At 39.6% G+C, this 11,108-nt stretch overlaps 1 pseudogene; it reads left to right on the forward strand.

Annotated features, from left to right (window-relative positions):
- Positions 1-2,374: 2,374 nt before the first annotated feature.
- On the forward strand, positions 2,375-7,794 carry LOC117710624 (calcium-independent phospholipase A2-gamma-like; annotated as a pseudogene).
- The last annotated feature ends 3,314 nt before the right edge of the window (positions 7,795-11,108 follow it).

An 11,108-nucleotide genomic window follows, 5' to 3' on the forward strand; every position in this document is an offset into this window, starting at 1 on the left:
TAGAGCAATAAGAAAACAACAGGAGTTCAAGGGGATACAAATTTGAAAAGAAGTCAAAGTATCACTATTTGCAGATGATATGATAGTATATATAAGCAACCCCCAAAATTCTACCAGAGAACTTTTATAGCTGATAAACAACAAATTGCCATGGCCCTTCTCTACTTGGAGAAGGGAGGAGATGTGATGGGCAGTCCTGCTTATACACCGAAGGTCTAAAATCAGCCATAAGCCTAAAATCAGCAATAGGCCTGACATACATGCCTGCTAACACAAAGTCTTGGGTCTCTGCGGAAAAACACTGAAACAGATGGCTATAAGCTATTGTAAACAGGTAGCTTTTGTGGAAATTTACTAGCCCGAGTAGTCATAGACCTTGTAAATAGGCAGCCTTGGTGGATAGTACCAACTTAAATAAGGACAAGTGAATCATAGGTAGAGTCATAGTGACCTGACCCCTGAACCTTTACCCAGCTGATACCCTGTTCTGAAAGATATCTGTACTCCCCCTGAACACCTATGCTCCTGTGTCTTCCTCTTCCCCACATCCTGCATTTTTCTGTTTATAACCCCTGTGTTAAAAGTAAAAATTATGATTTGATAATAAAACAAAGGAAAAAAATTTAAAAAAAAAGATAAAAAAAATGGAGAGGAGACTGAGAGAAGGGAGGCTTAGTGACTGACCCAAATTGGGATCCAGCTCAAGGGGAGACTCCAAGGCCTGATACTATTACTGATGCTATGGTGTGTTTACAGACAGGAGCATAGCAGGGCTGCCCTCTGAGAGGCCCAACAAGCAGTTGAAAGAGGTAGATGCAGATACTTACACCCAACCAATGGACCGAAGCAGGAGACCCCTGTGGTTGAGTTAGGGGAAAGCTGGAAAAACCGAGGAGGAGGAGTGCGACCCCATAGGAAGACCAGCAGTCTCTCAACTAACCTGGACCCCTGAGATCTCTCAGACACTGAGCCACCAATCTGGCATCATACAAGAGCTGGTCCAAGTTCCCCCAACACTTATATAGCAGAGGACTGCCTGGTCTGTCCTCAGTGGGAGAAGATGGGTCTAACCTTCAAGAGACTTGTGGCCCAAGGGAGTGGAGAGCCTGGCTGGGGTGGCACATCCTCTTGGACACAGGGGGTAGGAGGAACGGGATGAGTAGCTGTGCGAGAGGGACTGGGAGGGGAACAACGGGTTGAGTGTAAAAAAATAAAAAAAAGAAGAGGTCATGGAGAGGGAAAGGGGGAGAGAGAAAGAGATAGAGAGAGAGAGAAAGAGATAGAGATAGATAGAGAGAGAGAGAGAGAGAGAGAGAGAGAGAGAGAGAGAGAGAGAATGTGTGTGTGTGTGAAGTTGTGGTTAGAGAGGGGTGCAGATGGTGAAAATATAGTATTCATGTATGAAAGTCTCAAAAATTAAAAAAAATCAATGCAAGCAGGATTATTTGTTTCATTCCAGAATTTGAGAAAAATGCTTGAAGTTTTTCCCCACTTAGAATAATATTTGCTATTGGTGTGTCACATGTAGTTTTTATAATATTCCATACAACTATTCCTCCTGTTCATAATTTCTTCAGGCTTTGTTATTATGAAGGGACACTGAACTTTATTGAAGGTCTTTTCTGCTCTGATATATGGCTTCTGTTTTTATGTAGTTGAATTACCCATTCTGATTTGCAGATGTTGTTCTAACTTTAGATCTTTTGGAAAAAAACTGACTTTCATGGTTTGTGATCTTAATATGTTGTTGAGTTTGATTTACTCTTATACACTGTTGGTGGTGTAAACTATTACAGGTAACCCCAGAAATCATTATAGAGAATTCCAAAACAAAGCCAGAAAAATCCCCCAAAGAATCAAATAAACAAACAACAACAAAACCCAACTTTAAATAGTCCTACTACTTAACCCAGTTCTAGTGCTCCTAGGTGTATACTGAAAAGACTGTATTTCCTATCAACAGAGAAATCTGCACATCTGTATTCACTGCTGCTTTATTCACATCAGTTTGGAAATTAAACCAAATTAGATGTTCATCATCTGTGGAACTCTTAAGGAAAATGGAGGTATGTACACACAAGGGACTATTACTCAGCTGAAAAAAATGTAACCATGAAACTTGACAATAAATGGACAGAACTGTAAGAATTATACTAAGAGAGGCACCCAGGCTCAAAAAGACAAATGGCGCATGTTCTCTTTTTCATGTGTGGATCTTAGCTTTGAATCTTTTGTATGTCTAACTTGGCACAGATGAGGAAGGCAGAAAATTAGAAACAAGACATTGAGCATGGACCTATTAAGAAAGGGGATATAGTAAAACATAGGGAAATGAAAGGAGAAAGGGGATAATTAGGGGTGGGAATGTTCAGGCATGGAGGGGCAACGGATGGAAAATGAGGGAGAGGGGGTAGGCTCAACCAAAATGAAGGATTATGAAAAAGATACATAGAAACTTAAAATCTTGGAATACAAATAAAAAAGGTATAACTAGAGGGGACAGTAGAACCCAAGGTACATGAAAGAACCAGAGTTGGGGATGGATTCTCTGAGTTAGAGTTATAAATGGGGATGGGGTAGAGAGGAAAAGAGAGCAGGTGTAGGTCGTGGGTTAACTAAAGGGATGTACCAAGGAGGCTTATAGAACTCGACTAGTATTTTATATTTAAATTATTTTATATTATATATTTATGTTTTAATATATATTATATATGTAACTTATAGACTAGAATTGCTCTGCAAGCTAATTAAAATATAACATTAAAAGATATAAAACTAATTGTTTTTCCAGTTTTAATTCTGTCAAGAATTTTTGATTTCAGCAGTGGATAAGTGTATATTATATATTCCACACAAAAGTGTAAAGTTTAATGTGAATCTTCAGAGCTTCTATTTAGAATGTTAATTTTAACTGCATATAAGTTCACTAAGTTATATGACTTTAGGTCTGGTTAATTTAGGTGTGGGAAGTTTTTACTTATTTGCTAAGGTCTTAAATGATAAAGTTTGGAAAATTAAAATTTAAGGAGTGTGATAAAAAATGTTTCAGATGGGTGGACAATACTGTACCCAGAAGACACATGATAGTTAATAAAACTCTATGCGTGCCTAGCACAGGAAACCTCCCCCAGAAGCACACAAAACAACACACTATTGTTGTTGCTCTTGGTCATCTGACCATGGCTAACTGGTTAGATTCTAGTGCTGAAAACACCACCAACTTTGGCTGCAGGTTATCTAAAAGTAAATCTCAAATTATTATTGAAAGATATATATTAATTCCTGTTATTTTGTTGTTTTGTGGTATTTTCTTTTGATTATCCTCCATAGAGCTGGCTTAGTGATCATAAATTCTTCTAATATGTTTTATAGTGGATAATTGTTTTCAAAGACAATGCTGCTATAACCAGGACTTCCATTGTAATTTCTAGTAGAAGTAGTTACTGCATAATCCATCTTATGATTGCATTCAATAGTAAATGCTCATTGTAAGCTTTTCTTTAGGAATATAAAGAACACTCACGAGATTAGGAATTGTGAGAGCTGTTGTTGTGATCTACTGACATTGGGAGGGAAACCTTAGTACTGTGCATTTACAAGTTTTTAAATTAGCAAATAACTCCCAGAGATTGTTCTCCTAAATTCAAGAGGACTTATTACATCTTATGACCAGTTGATTTTAGAACTGTGAAGGTCGTATGAGATATTGGACAGCTCACTATAGCTTTTAAGTTCAGTTCCAGGGGATTTGACACTCTCCCCAGCCTTCATGGGCACCCATATCAATGTACACAGGGTTTTCATTCAAGTAAAAAAAAAAAGTGGAGCATGTTTCAGTAAGCACTGACACTCTCCAAGCATGGCTTACATATTGGAATTTTGAAACTTAACACTTCTGCTCCCAAGGTATGTATAAAAGTGAGCATTCATATATTATGCATTAAAAGTACTTTGGATTTTCTTTCAAAGGCTATTTTTGGGAGTCAAAATGAAATGGTTTTGTGGTTAGCTCAATTTAAGCCAAATTCTCAAATATCAGATAGGGGTAGTAGTTAAAGCAAATGAAAAGTATTAAACAAACCATTGACTCTCTGAAAAACTATAGTGAGGAATCAGCAAAAAAGAATTCTTTTGGGGAACAGAAATGCTGCCTTGCAGATAAAGAAGAACAGACAGGTAACCAAAGCCTTTCCTGATCTACATATAGTGTGACCACCAGATTTGGAGAGTCTACTTTTAGTGGGTCATTTCAATTCATATTTCAAGTGTAAGGAAAAATATTGTGTCAAACAAAGGAAGATAAACATTCTCAGGACAAATTAGACCTTGAAGAAGGTATGGTGGTTTGGATATGCTTGGTCCATAGAAAGTGGCACTATTAGGAGGAGTGGCCTTGTTAGAGGAAGTGTGTCACTGTGGAGGTGGGGCTTTGAGGTCTCCTAGTGCTCAATCTCTGCCTAGTGGGGAAGAGAGTCTCCTTTTAGCTGCCTTCGGTTCAAGATGTTCGGTTCAAGAGCTCTTGCCTCCTCCAGCACCATGTCTGCCTGCACGATGCCCATGCTGCCCACCATGATGACAATGGACTGAAATTGTAAGCCAGCATCAGTTAAATGTTTGCTTATATAAGCATTTTGGTCATGAAGTCTCTTCAAAGCAATAAAACCCTAACTAAGACAGAAGGAAAATCTAATTCTCCTATTCCTGACATCCTGACAGACAGGCCGGACTAAGGATCTCCTCTAGATGTTGGGATAAACCTTCTAGCCCTAGCTGGCTGCCCATGGTTCTCCTAGTGTCTGCAAAACATAGTATTGCTAACTTTCTTTATTGTCCCACTGAAGGTATACAAGCCTTAATCAGTGGTTACATTGGTGGACTTGTACCCAAATTAAAGTCTGACCCAAAGAGTCAGCCAGAAGGACAGGAAGAGCTTTCTAAAACTGAGCAAGCTATGAGCAAAGACAAGAAGACAGAGGAGAAAAAGCATGTGTCTCTTCAGCAGTAAAGATTATTGGAAGAGAGAGTATTAATAACAGAACTGGAGCCTTAGTTCAGGCCTTAACAACAACAGACACAAAGATCTGTATTACTAGGGTTAAAGAACTGATTTTTCATTTTCTAGAATTTCCTGAACCACACACAGGAGTGAATTTCATGGAAAAATTAGTTCATATTTATCCTGAATTTAGAATGAGACCAATTAAGGATAAAACTCTTCAGGCTGCTGTTAGGGAAATTTTTACCTTAATTGGTTATGTGGAACCAGTGAAAGGCAGAGGAATTTGAATTCTTATGATTGATGGTGGAGAAACAAGAAGTATGGTTGCGCTTCAGACTCTGCAGAAGTTGCAACCAATTCAGAAGCCAATTCATCAGCTCTTTGATTACATTTCAGGTGCAAGCACAGGTTGACTTCTCTTAAGCCAGCATTCCTTTTCACTCTTTAGTTTGGAGTTGGGCAAAGTAGAGCCACTAGGTGGCAGTCTGTCCCACCAATTACAATTACAACTGGTAAGTGAACTCATCTATTTAAAAGGCTATCCTGAAGTCAGCCATAGACTTGCAGATTGCCATGCTACATGTCATAGGATTGTGTGTGTGTGTGTGTGTGTTTCCCTCAGACCTGACCCCATGCCACATGGGTGGACTGTAAACACAGGACCTGCTACACACACACACACACACACACACACACACACACACACACACACAAAGCACAGACAGCAGAGTGGCTGGCCAGCAGTGGAGGACTACTACAATGCGCAAGTATGTGGTGAGCATATGTGAGAGAAAGAGAAGTAGAACAGTTTGAGAATTAAGCAGAGATATGGAACTGGAGATCAAGGGTGTAGAGGAATAGCCTGTTATGAGTAGCCAGCCCCACCACCTGAGGACATAGTGAAGTCCCAACACTTGCTGCCACTGAGGGCCATGCCTGCTATGCAATGACAATGGTTGGTATTGATGTCTGTGGCTCACATTACCACTAGAGATCATGGGGGACATCCCTGGTCTGGGCAGCTACCAGGGACCACATGGATGTCCAGGGGCTATACAGAACTTGCTCTGCCCCTCTTTGACTGGAGTGCTCTGGAGAGGTGACCCTATATTTCGCCAGCCACAACACTTGGGAGAGCTGGCCCTGCACCTTTCCTGGGCATCATAGTGAAGCTGGTCCTCGTGTTGAAGGAGTAGGTGACCTGGTCTCAAGGACGTGGTTGTGGAAGAGCTGACCCTGCCCTGTTTGCCATGGGATTGTGTGGGTGCAAAGGTGTTGCCCCCACCCCCCACCCCTTGCCATTTCCAGCAGTCCAGTTGAGAAAACTGGTCCCAGAGTCATGAGAGTTGAAGAGCTGGCTTTGCCTCTTGATGGCTGCAGCACTTGGGAGAGCAGGCTTTGCACCTGGCCTGGACAGCACAGCAGAGGTGGTCCTGGTGGTGGGGCACAGGCAAGGCAACCCCCAAGGGTGAGAGTGTAGAAATACTGGTCCCACTATTCTTATGCTGTGAGGTCGTGTAAGCACAGAGCTAATGCCCTTGCTCCTTGTCACCTGATAGTGGAGAGGCTATCATAGACTGTGGGGTCATGAGAGCTGGAGAGATATCTCTGTCTCTCATGATCTGTACAACTTGGGAGAATTGGCTTTGCACATCTCCTGGGCAACACAATGGATACGGTGCTGATGGCAAAGGCATGGGTGAGTCAGTTCAGAGCGTCTGGAGGATGTGAGAGGAAGGCCGCTGGTTTAGCTCCTTGTCAGATGCAGCACTTGGGAGATTGGGCCTCATGCTTTTACTGGGCAGCACACTGGAGTTGACTCTGGAGGTATGGGTGCAGGTAAGCTGGCTCTGAGGGCAAGAGAGCAGAAGAGTTGATCCTGCTTCTTGCTAATGGCAGTGCTGGGTAGCCTAGCTGGAGTAGTGGTGGAGAGGTCATCCTGGTGGTGCAGAGAGCTAATCAGTTCAGCGGCCACCCAGGCCCAGATCCAGGGCTTTGAGTTGTTCCACCCCCAAATCTACATCATCTATGAACTGTTGGGGCATGTGAAAAGGGGTGGTTCAGTGATCAAAAACTGCAGTATCTCCATGACACATGACAACAACAGGAGAACCCAGAGAAGTCCTGGTGAGGATCCAGTATTGATGGTGCCACAGATCTTGATCCAAACCAATGACTCATTGTGATGAACACTGCAAGGGAAAATATATGGGCAGAGGGGTATACTGTGGGACACACTGTGACACACTACAGTTTCCATGATGAGAGATTTTCAATGCTTTGTTTATGTTTTTGTTTGTATTTTTTTTTTTTAATTTTGGGGGCAGGTTGGAAGGGCAGAGGGATATATGAAGGGATAGGGAGATGAGTGGGATTGGGGTGCATGATGTGAAACTCACAAAGAATCAGTAAAAGGTTAAAAAATTCATAAACAGTGAGCTACAGAAAGTAATTTGTTACAAAAATGTAAAAATGATTTGAATGGCAAAAAGTCAAGATAAAATTGTATAGTGTATTCACAATCAGAAAGGATGTATATGAATGACCAAAGATTAAAATGAGAAGTACAAAAACTGGTCTGGATAAAATTTTATGTAAAATGACAGATACAGGTGGTAGTGTTTATATTACCATTAAGGAAAGAGGTTATATTTGTTCATTGAAGTAAATTCTATATTGATGTGTAATATTTAAATTGAAAAGTGGTACAGATTTGCTTTAGATACTTCATGCAGTTTAGGAAACACAAAAGTTTAATATGAATATGCTCTATTTTTTTCTAGTATGTGTTTTAGCTCTGAATTAAGGCAAAGAATTGCTGACTTAAAATGATATAGTACATAGGGAAAAATAGACATTAGTACACTTCACTGGAGGCCAAGATGTAGGATACTTTTGTGGCTACCATGAACTTTTCTTTTGGTGTAATAGACAGCAAGGAAAGTGAACCAGACACTATATAACTCTAGCATGCTTAATGTCAGAATCTTGGATTCAATTGAAAGTGTCAGGCAGGGTTCTGACCAGGAAAGCCACAGAGAAGCTCTCAAGGGTAAGGGAGACCAGGTATCCCAGGATACAGTAGAAGTCTGATGATGAAGTCTTTGTCACACAGTATGATGTGTGGTCATGCTCAGAGTATGCATCTGTGTCAATAAAGGGAGAAGAAGTTCCCATATAAACTGCATATAGGTGAGATAGATGAGGGAGCATATAAGGATTGAGTACTTCAGTGTTCCTGAGACCAACAATTGTCTCAGTCTTCTTCCTGGAATAATGATCTTAAAGGCAAGAACCACAGTTGTGGTTTTGGACAATATAGTTAACATAGCTGCAAATGTGGTCTTCTGTAAGATGCAGACTGACTTGTTGGTATGGTTAATGAAAAGAAAGTAGCAGATGAAAGAGAAGATGAGGGAGATGAGCAGGACATAACTGAAATCCAGTTTATTGGCCTTGGCTATTAGAATGTCTTGGTGATTCATAAAGAGACCAAGAACAGCAAGCGGTGAGAACAGTAAACTCAGGGTTGTGCCAGCCAAAGCCTTCCCAGGGGATCTTTATAAGCTATGAAAGTGACAGGCATTTTTAAGCAGTTATTTTTTAAGTAGAATTTTTATAAGCTGGTTATTGGCATACTGATGATCTGGGCACTTCACACACTGATCCATATCTAGTGAGAAATGTACATGGTCATCAGACACATTCAATATTTCAGTCTAATTCAGTCCTTCACTGATAGAAGCCCATTGAAGTAGTTGAGGTAAAGTGCCCTCTTGTGGGACAATGAACTATGCCAGGAAACTTGATAAGGTAGAGCAGGTCTGAGACCCTGGCACTCAGGTACACACATGAGATGGTAGGTGCCTCCCTGCTGGACATCATCAACAACAGAAACACTAGAAAGCCTACATACTCATGAAAACTAAACAATCCTCTATTCAATGATCTCTGGGTCAGGGAAGAAATAAAGAAAGAAATGAAAGGTTTTTTATAATTCAATGAAAATGAAGGCACAACATACCCAAATTTATGGGATATAATGAAAACACTGCTAAAAGGAAAGTTCATAGCACTAATTATCTCCATAAAGAAATTAGAAAGTTCTCATACTAGTAATTTGAAAGTACACCTGAAAGTTCTAGAACAAAAGAAGCAAGCACTCCAAAAATGGGGTAGAAGGCAGGAAATAATCAAAATCATGGCAGAAGTCAATCCATGAGAAACAAACAAACAAACAAACAAACAACTCCAAACTCCAATGAAACCAAGAGCTGGTTCTTTGAGAACATCAACAAGATAGACAAACCCTTAGCCAAACTAACCAAAAGACGGAAAGACATCATCCAAATAAACAAAATCAGAAAAGAGGAAGGAGACATAACAGTAGATACTGAGGGGATTCAAAGAATCATAAGGTCTTACTTTGAAAGCCTATACCCACAAAATTCAAAAGTCTAAACAAAATGGATGATTTTCTAGACAGAAACCATTCACCAAAGTTAAATCAAGATCAGGTAAACTATTTAACAGCTATATAACCTCTAAGGAAATAGAAGCTGCCATTAAAAGTCCCTCCCCCCAAGCCCGGGGCCAGATGGTTTTAGTGCAGAATTCTACTAGACCTTTAAAGCAGAGCTAACATCAATACACCTCAAACTATTCCAAAGTAGAAACAGAAGAAATACTGCCAAACTCATTCTATGAGGCCACAGTCACCCTGATAGCTGAATCACACAAAGACTCAACAAAGAAAGAGAATTCTAGACCAATCACTCTTATGAACATTGATGCACAAATAATTAAATACTTGCAAACAAAATCCAAGAACACATCAGAAACATCATTCACCATGATCAAGTAGGCTTCATCTCAGGGATTCAGGGATGGTTCAATATATAAAAATCTATCAATGTACTCCTCTATATGAGCAAACTGAAAGAAAAAGAATTACAAGATTATCTCATTAGATACTGAAAAAGTATTTGACAAAACACAGCACCCTTCATGTTAAGTCTTAGAGAGATCAGGAATAGAAGGTACATACCTAAACATAATGATAAAAACATAGGAAGCCAATAGCCAACATCAAACTAAAGGAGAGAAACAAAGCAACTCCACTAAAATCAGGGACAAGATGAGGCTGTCTACACTTTCCCTGTCTATTCAATATAGTATTTGAATTTCTATATAGAGCAATAAGACAACTAAAAGAGATAAAGAAGGATACTAATTCAAAAGGAAGAAGTGAAAGTACCCTAATTTGCACATGATATGAAAATATGTATGTGTGAACCCAAAATTCTATCAGATAATTCATACAGCTGATATGCAACTTCGGAAAAGTTACCTAAAAAATCAATAGCCCACCTTTTTACACAAATGATAAATGGGCTGAGAAAGAAATTAGGTAACAAACCTCTCTTACAATAACCACAATTAATATAAAATATCTTCATGTAACTAAACAAGGTAGTGAAAGTGTATATGAAAAAACTTCAAGTTGCTGAAGAAATTGAGGAAGGTATTAGAAGATGGAAAGATTTCCCATGTGCATGGATAGGTAGGATTAACATAGTGAAAATGTCCATCTTTCCAAATGCAATTTACAGATTTAATGCATTTACCATCAAAATTCCAACACAATTCTTTACAGACCTTGACAGAACAATTCTCAACTTCATATGGAAAAGCAAAAAGCCCATGATAGGTAAAATAATCTTGCACAATAAAAGAACTTCTGTATGAATCATCATCCCTGACCTATAGTAATAAAAACTTCATGGCATTGGTATAGGAATAGACAGATTGATCAATGGAATCGAATTGAATATCCTGAAATAAATCCACACACCTGTGGAAACTTGATTTATGATAAAGAAGTCAAAATCACACAATAGAAGAAAGAAAGCATCTTTTAAAAAATGGTACTGGTCTAACTGGATGCCTGCATGTAAAAGAATGCAAATAGATCCATATTTATCACCATGCATGAAAGGTGTGATAGGGATAGTGAAATGTAGCTCTCCACAATTGATGACTTCTTGTGGGGGTGTAGGAGGGGCAGGACATGTGATGAAAGATTCTTTGCTAATGACACACATGTATT

This window comes from Arvicanthis niloticus, chromosome 1, assembly GCF_011762505.2.
Source record: "Arvicanthis niloticus isolate mArvNil1 chromosome 1, mArvNil1.pat.X, whole genome shotgun sequence".
NCBI classification, from domain to species: Eukaryota; Metazoa; Chordata; class Mammalia; order Rodentia; family Muridae; genus Arvicanthis; species Arvicanthis niloticus.